This window comes from Engystomops pustulosus, chromosome 8 (assembly GCF_040894005.1).
Source record: "Engystomops pustulosus chromosome 8, aEngPut4.maternal, whole genome shotgun sequence".
Classification (NCBI taxonomy): domain Eukaryota; kingdom Metazoa; phylum Chordata; class Amphibia; order Anura; family Leptodactylidae; genus Engystomops; species Engystomops pustulosus.
Genome location: NC_092418.1, coordinates 80885133 through 80897164, shown reverse-complemented (window position 1 = coordinate 80897164; position 12032 = coordinate 80885133).

Genomic DNA, 12032 nt, shown 5'->3' with positions numbered 1-12032 from the left:
CTGGTACTGTACTGGGGGAATTGGCAACCAGCCTACTCTTCCATCCAATGTGTAAGTTTGTTTTTTCTTTACTCTGCTTGAGGGGGACAAGATGGTATTTTCAGGGAAAATAAAATGAACAGAGGGACATTATAGGGTCAACATGGATCTGTAGGGGACACTGAGAGATAGAGACAGCAATAAAAGGGGGCTAAAAAGGAAAAGGGGACAATATAGGTGTTCTTGGGGAACAAAGGAACACTATAGGAATAAGGAGGTATTAGGGCAAGTTATTGAAACTACTCAGAGGACAAGGGACAAATAATCACTGGTGGGGGAGTTACCGTATATACTCGAGTATAAGCCGACCCAAGTATAAGCCTATTGACTCGAGTACAAGCTGTGGGTGGGAAATGCATTGGTCACAGCCTCCCCAGTATATAGCCTGCCGGACCCTGCCCCATAGTATATAGCCAGCACCTGCCCCCCAGTATATAGCCTGCAAGCCCATATCCACCAGTATATAGCCAGCCCCATGCCCCAGTATATAGCCAGCCCCCTGCCCCAGTATATAGCCAGCAGTGGGGGAAGCCAGAAAGGCGAGTTTTGATATATTTTTTTTACTTGAGTATAAGCCGAGTTTGGGTTTTCAGCACAGGTTTTTGTGCTGAACAACTAGGCTTATACTCGAGTATATATGCAAATATGAAGAGAACAGACAGATCCATGCATGTGAGACCAACTCTCTGCTAAGAGTGGCCATTAGATGAGATTGTGAGTAAGTGCCAAAAGTAGGATCCTGTGGACATACCATAAGTGTCCAAAATAACAATAATCTCTTTTAGTCTATTGTTTCTGGACAATTTACAACATTTCTACTTAATAATAATAGCAATAATAATAATTACTATCATTTCAAATAGTTTACTTAGTTGAATTATTATATGTATAAATGGGGTTAACGATCAAGTCTGACCTCTCATATACACTTCTCAATAAAAGTCAGGGATATTTGGCTTTTAGCTGAAATTTGGGGAAATAACTTCCATTAGTGACAGCACTATGGCCCACTGGTCTGTTATCCAATGTAGATGCTTTCTGGCCATGCAAGATGATGCCTGGTGGTGTGGACGGGTACTTTTGCAGGTCTGATATGAAACTTGGGTATCCCACCTCCCTTGCTTGAAGATTTCTAGCATTCATGATCCAGTTCCAAAGGGCATTGTTCACAATGAAGTGGTCATCAGTATGGAATAAGGACAAAGGACATCTACTTCTTTGCCTCTCTTTCAGTCTCTCTATATCTCGACTCTCTAAGCTCAGTGACCTCCACTGTACGAGAACATTGTGCTTGAAGCCTTGCAATAACGTGGTGTTGTTGATAAATGGTGAGGCGTCGTCTTGCTCTCATGATGTGAACAGTATGATGAGGAGGACTGTGTAAATATCAATTGTAAGTCAACCAGCAAATTTATTGCGTGAAGCATGGATCAAACACTTGTTATGAATTTTTTCTTTGAAGAGAACAGTAAGTTGTGGAAAAAGTAATGAAACATTGAACAGTTGGACATTGAAAGGTTTAGAGAAGATCAGATTAAATTCACCAGTGAGGAGAGTGCATTTTAGGTTCTTTTGTGAGTAGTGTAACTGCGACCTTTTAATATTTTAAGTGTCAGAAGCCATTTTAAAATGGCAACTGCTCTATGTTTACCATTATTAACTATTAACCCCTTAACGCTCTGCGCCGTAGCTCTACGGCGCAGAGGTATAAGGGATGTATGAAGAGGGCTCACGGGCTGAGTCCTCTTCATACAGAGGTGGGGGTTTTTGCATTTTGCACAAAACCCCCACCGCTAATAACCGCGGTCGGTGCTTGCACCGATCGTGGCTATTAACCCTCTAAACGCCGCCGGCAAAGTCGCCGGCGGCGTTTAAAAGACGGCGGCGCGCGGGCGCCGCCATCTTTTTTTCGATCGCCACGCACCCGAACGTCACCAGGGGGCGGTGATCGGTTACCATGGTAGCCTCGGGTCTTCTTTTGACACGAGGCTACATGGTTTATGCAGGTTCGTTACAATGAGCCAGTGGCTCATTGTAATGTATGACCTGCAAAAATGCCATATATTGCAATACTGTAGTATTACAGCATATGGTAGGAGCGATCTGACCATCTAGGGTTAATGTACCCTAGATGGTCTAAAAAATAGTGAAAAAAAAATAAAAAAAAAAGTTTAAAAAATAAAAAAAATGAATAAAATATTAAAAGTTCAAATCACCCCCCTTTCCCTAGAACGGATATAAAACATAACAAACAGTAAAAATCACAGACATATTAGGTATCGCCGCGTCCCAAAATGCCCGATCTTAAAAATATAAAAACGGTTACGGCCGGCGGTGACCTCCGAGGCGGGAAATGGCGCCCAAATGTCCGAAATGCGACTTTTACACCTTTTTACATAACATAAAAAATGAAATAAAAAATGATCAAAAGGTCGCACAGACCTCCAAATGGTAGCAATGAAAACGTCGCCTCATTTCACAAAAAATGACCCCTCACACATCTCCATGCGCCAAAGTATGAAAAAGTTATTAGCGTCACATTACACATTCGTTTAATTTTTGAAAATGTATTAAAACACAATAAAACCTATATAAATTTGGTATCACCGCGATCGCACCGAACCAAAGAATAAAGTAGGCGTGTTATTTGGAGCGAAGAGTGAAAATCGTAAAAACTGAGCCCACAAGAACGTGACGCACGTGTGTTTTTTTTTCAATTTTTCCACATTTGGAATTTTTTTTCAGCTTCGCAGTACACGGCATGTTAAAATAAATAACATTACGGGAAAGTAAAATTTGTTACGCACAAAATAAGCCCTCACACAGGTCTGTACACGGAAAATCGAAAAAGTTACGGATTTTTGAAGTTGGAGAGCGAGAAATTAGCCAAAAAACCCTCCGTCCTTAAGGGGTTAATACAATACTCAAATAATTTTGACTTACAGTCAGGTTGTGACTACCTATAACTTTGCTGTATGTATAGTAGTACAGATGGCATGATGTTGTCCTATGGTAAACTTAAGGTAACAAGTTTGTCAAGATCTTGATGTTTCCTTTTATTCATTTTATAAAACACTTGACAGTCATAATTTCTGTGTGGTGTGAAATTTAGATTAGCGATAGAAATTTCTGGAGATTGCTGGAAAGAACACACACAATCTAGAGTATATATGTCCACTGCTTCATCACACCGCTCTCTTAAAAAAGCCACCGGTCTTCTAAAGTTGATGGTGTCATCCTAAGGTCAGATCATTTACACCTATTTGGGTCAGACAGGGTGCTGGGGAGTGTGTTGAGTAGTTTTGCAAAGATGGATAACAGTTTTAAGGAACACCCAGGATTATCCCTCAGGCCAATCAATTCCTATGAAGAGAAGAGGCAATGACTTATATTCAACCTGTATAAACATAGTCAAGAGATAAAAATCTGAGTTTCCTGTATCTGGAATTCCTCAACATGTCTCCCCAAATCTACCCCTGACCTTGAACTGAGGAGCTTAACCACCTCTGCGCTGGACAAGACACAGCAAGAGGTAAATTATGCTCAATCTCCAGGTGCACAGACTAATGTGTAATACTAAAGCCCAGATTTATCACACACTAAGTGTAGTGTGCCTAACAAATGTGCAGGGTGCGGCAGATTATCGAATACTGGCACATGGTCTTCAATTATCTGGCGCACCCTGCACTGCTCTGGACATATGCACTTTTTTTGGAGCACCTTTAATACACAGCATGTGACACAATTCAATAAAGTTACTGTAGTAAATGTGTGGCAAACTATAAAACGTGCAAACCGATTGCATGTTCTTTCTAGTGCAAAGTTAGACAGAAAACTGGCACAATCTAAGTGGGCCTAAGTGTGTAGAAATGAGCTGCTACTCCATCTGATCTGCTGCTCCATCTGAAAACTGGCACAATCTAAGTGGGCCTAAGTGTGTAAAAATGAGCTGCTGTTCCATCTGAATAATGGTCGTAAGGGTATGTTCACATGGGACATATATTTCTAAGATGACATCTTCATCAGAGGCTTCCATTGTTCTCTTCAGTTAGAGGAAAATAACAATATACTGAATAGGAGAGGGGGTATACCCGCTTTTGACAATGGGATTGGTAACACCCAGTTGTCTATTTATCTACAAATTTCAATTCCAAATTAAAATTACACCCACTTATATGGTTTTAAGAAAAAATGAATTAAGAAATTGAATTAATGGAACTTGCAATAAACTATATTCTAGTGATCATGATGTATTGAATCTAGCCATTTGAATAGAAATCAATGCGGTGATTAAATCATCTCACACAAAGCAACTCTGTACAGATTAAATGTATCTTGCTGCTTGAGATGGGAATGGCTGACTATGCCATCTATATGAAATTTTTTAATCTGATGTTTAAATTGCAAAGGGCTACATCAAACACAGGGCTGCAACTACCATGAGACTAGATGAGAATCTTGCCTCAGGCAGCAGATGTCCAAACCCTGAGGGTGCGGCAAACAGATGAATCACTGTTTACCTTGTCACTCCATTGTAAGTGCTGTCTCCATTGTGGTGCTGCCAGCAGCCTGATGGTGGCGTTGGACTCACTGATGGTGCACAGGATCCGCCCCTATTTCACCATGATGAACTTGATCATTTAATTTATTGATACCCTTATAAAGATTTTTTGGGCTTTAACCACGTATTAAACCAAGTCACTTGCTGCAGCCAGTGGCAGAAGCTCCTCTTCTAATCAAGTTGTCTATTAGTCTGGCTGCATATACTAGGTGTGTCTGGCTGTATATGCCCTTTACTGGGGTTGGTATGGCAGAAAATACTATTATGGGTGGCTATCTGCCTGTATATACTATCTATGGGGGATGTTTTGTCTGTATATGCTGTCTATTGAGGGCTCTGGATGTATATACCATCTATGGAGGGTCCTGGCAGTATATATTATCTATGGAGGTTTCAGTATATACTATTTATGGGTGAGTATCTGCCTGTATAAACTATCTATGGAGGGTTTGGTGGTATATACTATATATTTGGGGCATCTGGCAGTATATACTATTTATGGGGGGCATATCTGGCAGTATACAGTATCTACTGACTGTCTAGCTGTATGTACTATCTATAGGAGGGTTTAGCTGTATATACTCTTTATACGGGGTCTGCTTGTATATACTATCTGTGGGAGGCTTATATAATGAAATCAATGGGGGATCTGTTTATAGCAGCTGGATTTTAATTAAACTGGGGGGGTTAATTATTATTAATTGTAAATGGTAAAGTACATGTAGTAACATAAGTAACTTGCATACATTTCATTATGAGTTTCGCCTGATTCATTTGCACTAGGTTTCAAAACTCAATGCATTATGTGTATCCAGCCTTAGTGGAGCTTTATATTAATTGTGATGTTTTGTATGTAATCGGTTCCGGGGGTCATTGCAGGTGCTGTACATACTATTTTTTTATTCAGGGGGCTATATAAAGGATGTTTTATGTTGGAAATAATGGGGCACATTTACTAAGGGTCCCAACATTGCACTTTCGTCGGGTTATGCGATTATTTCCGCATGCCAGCTTGCATGCGACAGAAATCGGGGGGCGTCGCTGTCGGACAACCCGCCGAATTTTAAAACGGAATTGTGTCGCACTTACATGCTCCAATAAGAAGCAGGGGAACTCCGGCGGACCTCGGTGCAGAAGCGACGGATGCAGGAACCCGGGTGCAAGATCTTAGTGAATTGCGGCAGACCCGAATCCTTGTCAGACAACGCACCACGGTATCGCGACAGGACTGGGTAAGTGAATTTGCCCCAATGTGTTCAGCCATGTTGTGAGGAAAATATATATTTAAGAACACAATCCCTTATGTATGTGACTGCAGTATTTTTAGGAATGCAGTGTGGAGATGTGCAGGATGGAGCTGAAACATCACATTATAACCATGAATGGGATAAATTGTAATGAGGTCCTCCTCCTGATGGACTGATGGAATATCTGTCACTGACTGAATATTAGTGTGACTATTAGTATGACTCTTAGGGGCACTCTTACCCGGTCCTGGTAACTGTATAGAGTAGGGTCTAAGGATAATAGTCTATAAGCATCCAATTGGAGTATTTAAATTGTACAAAAGAATAGGGATGCCCAAAGTGTATAATAATTTGTAAACATTTTATTGAAGATTAGGGTACATACATTTAAAAACATTTAAAAAGCACTAACTGTGCAAAAACAAACCAGTAAATCCCGTGCCTATTTAATATTAGCTATAATATAGTGAGAAAGTATCGCCAGCAATAAACAAATGAAATCAAAATAAATGGTCCTGTCGCGATTCAGCGGCTCGTTCTCCAACGAGGATTCGGGTCTTCCGGCGATTCACTAAGGTCGTGCACCCGATGTCCACCAGGTGTCGCTGCTGCGCGTGGTCCACCGAGTTTCGCCAGAGTTCACCTGCTTCGTTCCGGTGTATGTGAGTGATATTCTTGCGACACAAGGTTTTTTTTAAATTCCGCGTTTTTTCCGAATCCGTCGGGTTTTCCGACAGCCACGCCCCCCGATTTCTGTTGCGTGAAAGCCGGCGCTGATGCAGCATGATCCGATCACGTCCGGCAAAATCCCGGGGCAATTCGGCGCAAATGTTTTCAGGTCAGGTTGTATATACTTGCAATATATATATTGTAATTTACTTGCAATTTTGGTGAAAAATGGATCAGGTGTAGTTTGCAGGAAGGAAGGTGGGGGGGGGGGGGGCGCTGTTGCATTTCAATTTTTGCCTCATGCAGCAAAAAGGCCAGAATCGGCCCTGATCAAATATGTCAAATTTTAACATGCTAAATCCTTGGTTCCTAAGGATACACTCTACATAAGAAGTTTAGCAGCAGCATATTCCGCTCCACCCTGTGAAAACACATGCATGCTCTCCTAAAATCAGCATGCATGTGCCTTTAGTATCGTTAGGAATAGCCGTCATTAGAAGGAGTATTTAGCTGCTAATGAAAGTGCATGGACAGATTTAGAACGGACTTTCATCTGTTTGTGGGATACAAAGCGGAGATGAGGACAGTGGATGCCTTCCATAACTGGTGTTTACTGTCTAGTGCACTCTAATTGATTATCTCACACCACTGTTTTTACAGCTGGTAATACAGAACAACTCTGATCTGAGAGGTCAAGTGAAAGGACCAATCCTTAATATGTCTATATACATCAGTGGCAACGTCTGACAGGATTCATCCATTCAGCTTTATTAGCCTTACCACTCCGGGGTCCACAGGATCCTGTCAGGCTGGATGATGATCAAGTACACGCTGGGCAGTATGTGGTCTTCTCAAGATGTTCTCCTCCAAATTGGAGTCCAGTTAACAAAGATTATAGCCAGATGCTATGGGTCATATATTAGGTACTTGTTTACATTTTGTCAAAAAATGTTCTTCCCATGAGTCGTTACAGTAAATCCCATTTATGTGTTGACCTCACATGCCGATAACACACAGGCCTCAAACGACGGACCACCTGAGAAAGCACATGTTCATGTGCAGGTAGATTCAATGTAATATTTTATTTTCACCCTTTTAGCTAGAGATGAGGGTTGTTTAACTGGGTTTACAGGATCAGAAATCTAGCACCATAATCAAGCATGATAAACCAGGGACACTTACTCATAGATCCAGGCTCTGTGTTATGCATGGCCTCCTTCTTTCTAAAATTAACATTTAAAATGATGCTTATTAACAGAGCCCCTCCATGCTCCCACTCCATGCTGTAGCATCACAGGCTCTCACTCCCTACCTCCTGCTCCCTTTGCACTTCCTATCTCCCAATGCCTGCTGTAATCTGACTTAGTGAGAGGGGGAAGTGCTCCTGCACAGTGTGACAGTCCGCGGAGCTGCAGATGGACTCTGGTAACACCTCCCTTCAACTTTCTATTGTCTGTCTACAGACTTTCTACTGTACTACAATGTCTACAAAATGCATATTTTGATTCAAATAGTAATTTTTAACCATACTTCTAATGTCAGAAGGCTCAACTTTATTTCAAATATGCTTCAGATGTTACTTCGAGGGGTGACCCCTCCCCTCTCCAAAGAGATGCACGGCTGTGCACACAGGGAAGGATAGGACATGTTCTATCTTTTTCCTGTGTATATGCTCCATACTCTTATTGCCATCTATGGGGGACGTATGTATGGCTGCACACGTGTGAATTAGGCCTAAGCATGCACATTTTTTTTAACTTTGGGGTATGTTTTTTTCTTAGAGGGATTAAAGTAGCTACAGAGTCAAAAATAAATTAGACTCTAAACAGCAGTGCCCAACCCAGTTTTTCCCCAGTATGGCTTCTCCTGGGACATGATCCCTTGGTGACCTGCACGATGAATCTACCTCAACCCATTTAGGGCACCACAAACATACAGAAGGTCTCTACACTACACGTGGGGATTTTGGGTGGATCAACTAGGAGCCCTGTAAACTGCTATAACTGTAGAAACAAGACGTGTAATAAGTTCACTGCTATTTCTAACAACAAAAAGGTGAAGGATTATTGTACACATGAAGTGTATTTGGAGTAAATAAGGAGTTGAGCCTTCCCACATTAGCTATGTGCTGTTTTGTAGCTTCTCCGGCGTAAGATATAGGTGGAAACTCATATACACTCCTGATCATATGTATCTCTGCCTGATGCAGGGTCCTCTCCGCCCCTATAAACCTACAAATAACATTTTTCTGGTAAGTCAGTAGACGTATAACTCTGAAAATAATTTTTTTCCTGGCAAAGTCTTTTGATGGTTGATTTGATAGGAATCTGTCATTTTTCAGGAAGCAGATAGGACCTCTACAGTGTTTTCAGGATTAGTGTTTCAAGGGATTAAATGAAAATTTCTAGGACAATTGGAGCAACCTCGTTTTGGACCGAAAAATTTGAAATAGGAGTATAGGGGAGTATAGGGCAGTGGCGTATAGTAATAATCTTTTCATATTGGAAAGTGACACCTTATGGGCCCCCTAAACCTCCTGGGCCCAGTTGCGATCACACCCTCTGCACCCCCTCAAGTTACACCCCTGGTAAAAAGGGTTTATATACCAATTTTCAGGACAATTGGAGCATCATTGGTTTAGACAAGCTAGATTTAAACAGAATTTTTGGAAAAATTTGTTGAAGTTTCCGCAAAGCGAATTGTGCATCTCAAAGCATCCTATTTTTCTGGATAACACATTACTAAGCTCCTTTCTACATTAAACTAAGACATACAAAAGAAAGGCAGCAGGGCACTGAATATCCCCTTATTTAGATGGATATCATTGAGGCAGTTGATGTATCACTTCCAAATGAGAGCATTTAAAATAGCAAATACTTCCCGGGATCCCTTTGGTAAAGTATAGCGTTGGATTAGTATGGATTACTTTGGATTCTATATACTCTCTCCCTGATTCTAGTGTGGCACAAGGTGATGCTGGGGGCAGACAGCGTGGGATGAAATGCTCACATTCTTTCATAGCTCCCTTGGCATTTTGCAAACTCCTAGTGACAAGAGTACAAAGAATTAACGTGCAAACACAATAGCAAATGTGCACAAACACAGTCGGCTCTGCACTACTCCACACAACAGAGGCCGTTTCTGGAATTCTGTTTAACATTCCAGCACATATGCCGGGGAATGCACAGCAATGAGCTTTCATCTTATTTTAGATGCATGAAGACATAATTTATTTCTTCGCCCTTGTTTTCCGTTGAATTATTGAGATGTATTAAGATGTAAGACTTGACTCCACTCCCCTCTCACCACCCTGACCTCTCCCATCTGCCAGCAACTGGTACATGAGGTTTTTTTCTATTTCTAAAAACTTTTCGTTAAATGCATGATACTAGAATGTTCTGCAGGATATTCTGTAAACACATTTTATGAAGTATAAAGAATAAAATTTAGGAGATTTGGAGCATTCTACTATAATAGTAGTTGACTTAGTGAAACTGTAGATAACCTTACCCCTGCTTCTCTTGGCCCTTGAGTCACCTTCATGTTCATTTGTTACATGCAGATACATACAAGTAGCTACTCCCTACCTCTAACCCAGATTCTTATATATCTAACTCTACCAATGAGGAACCCTATGTGCTGCGACTTTTCATAGTGGTTTGCAACTTTTTTTCCTATTGTCACAAACAACCCACTTCTAAGGGGCCCATGGCCACCCAAACCACCCACCAAATTATATACTGACAAGGACCTTCACCCATGAAATCCTAGTACAGGTGTTCCTGCTCTCAATACACATGTACACAGGAGCCATCAAAACCATATATTGAAAGCAGCAGAAGGGACCCATCCTCCATTCCCCAAGAAGTTAGATTCTAGTACCATATGTAGGTAGGGATTTCTAGTCTTGTAGGGGCTATAATATTCATAGAGTCCAGGGTCCATGGCAGTTTTAATTTGCCCCTGGGTGGCAGAACCCCAACAATCTTATACAGATTCATCATCATTATCATTTTATGGCAACACATTTTATAATCTAAGCTTTTGAGACCTCACAAAGACAAATTAATGCCCACATAAAGTTCTGTTTTGAAACATCTCTATACCAAAAAAATCCTTTTATTAAGTAACATTGGAGAACAGGACCCTCATTCCTTTCTACTGATGACCATGTTATTACAATGTAATGTCTTATTTTATTTGCATCTGCAGAAAATGATGCTGCTACAGAAATAAAGATGTACAAGTAGCACGGATGGGGTCCTGGGTTCAAGTCCCATCAAGGTCAATATCAGCAAAGAGTTTGTTTGTTCTCTCAGTGTTTGCGTGAGTTTTCTCTGGATCCTCCAGTTTCCTCCCACACTCAAAAACATACTGATAGGTTGATTAGATTGTGAGCCCCATTGGGGACAGGGACTGATGTGGCAAGCTCTGTGCAGTGCTGGGTAATGTGTGTGCGCTATATAAATAAAGGAATTATTAAAATTATTCTTATTTAATATTAGCACCTTGTAACTGTAACCATCACTTCTTGAACAATATCTTCTTCAAAAAGGCAACCTGTCGCCAGATTTTACCTTATAAAACTACAAGCACCCTCAAGTTATGAAATGTGTTTTCTAGAAAACCCTGTTATGTGAAATCTGACCCATTTACCTATTTATAAAAATCCTCCAAAGTTATATGCAAATGAAGAGTCATATTTCACCTGCAATGAATCACGTTTAGAAACTGATACCCCTATCTACTGCTCTGTAGCACTTGGAAACATGCTGGTGTCATATCTAATTCTAATTCTTTAGATCACATCAGGCTCAGGTTCTATGATTCACAAAACCAGAGATACAGAGGGGGTCATTTATTATCGCTGAAGATAGTTTTTTTCCTTCTTCTTCATTTCTATGCCTTTGGTGCAATAATTTATAAAGTTTTGGAGCCACAATATTGGTGTTTTCCAACACTCTCGACTTGTTCTATTTTTGGTGCAAACTTTTGTGCTTCTTGGGAATCGAACGTTTTTTGGCGCTTCTATTTCTCCGACTTGTTTTGTGCCGCAATTTGTGGCACAAAAAGAGAGCAGCTAAAAGCAAGTCTAGGGAGTTCTGCACCTTTTAGTCCGTGCACCAATTCATTAATCCTATTAATTAATTCATTAATGTATATAGCACGGTTCTAGCACCACCCTGCGCCAACATTAATAAATGCCCCTGAGAGAGTTAAAAACATAAATGTTTAATCTGGTAAAATCTAGTGGCAAAGTCCCTTTAATAATAATACCACTAATAATAATCTTTATGTATATATTATGTATTGTGCCTTCATATTCTGCAGCTTTTTACTGATCATAGGTTACACATACAAATAAAATTAAGCTTTAATAAAATAATTATCATTTCCAACAATAGAATTGAGGGCTGTTCTCCCAAGAGCTTACAGTCATCCAGATACACTATTTCTTCATTAACATTAGGAGATATCAAGAATCCTTTATTTTGCTTATTTAGTGTAACTTGTTT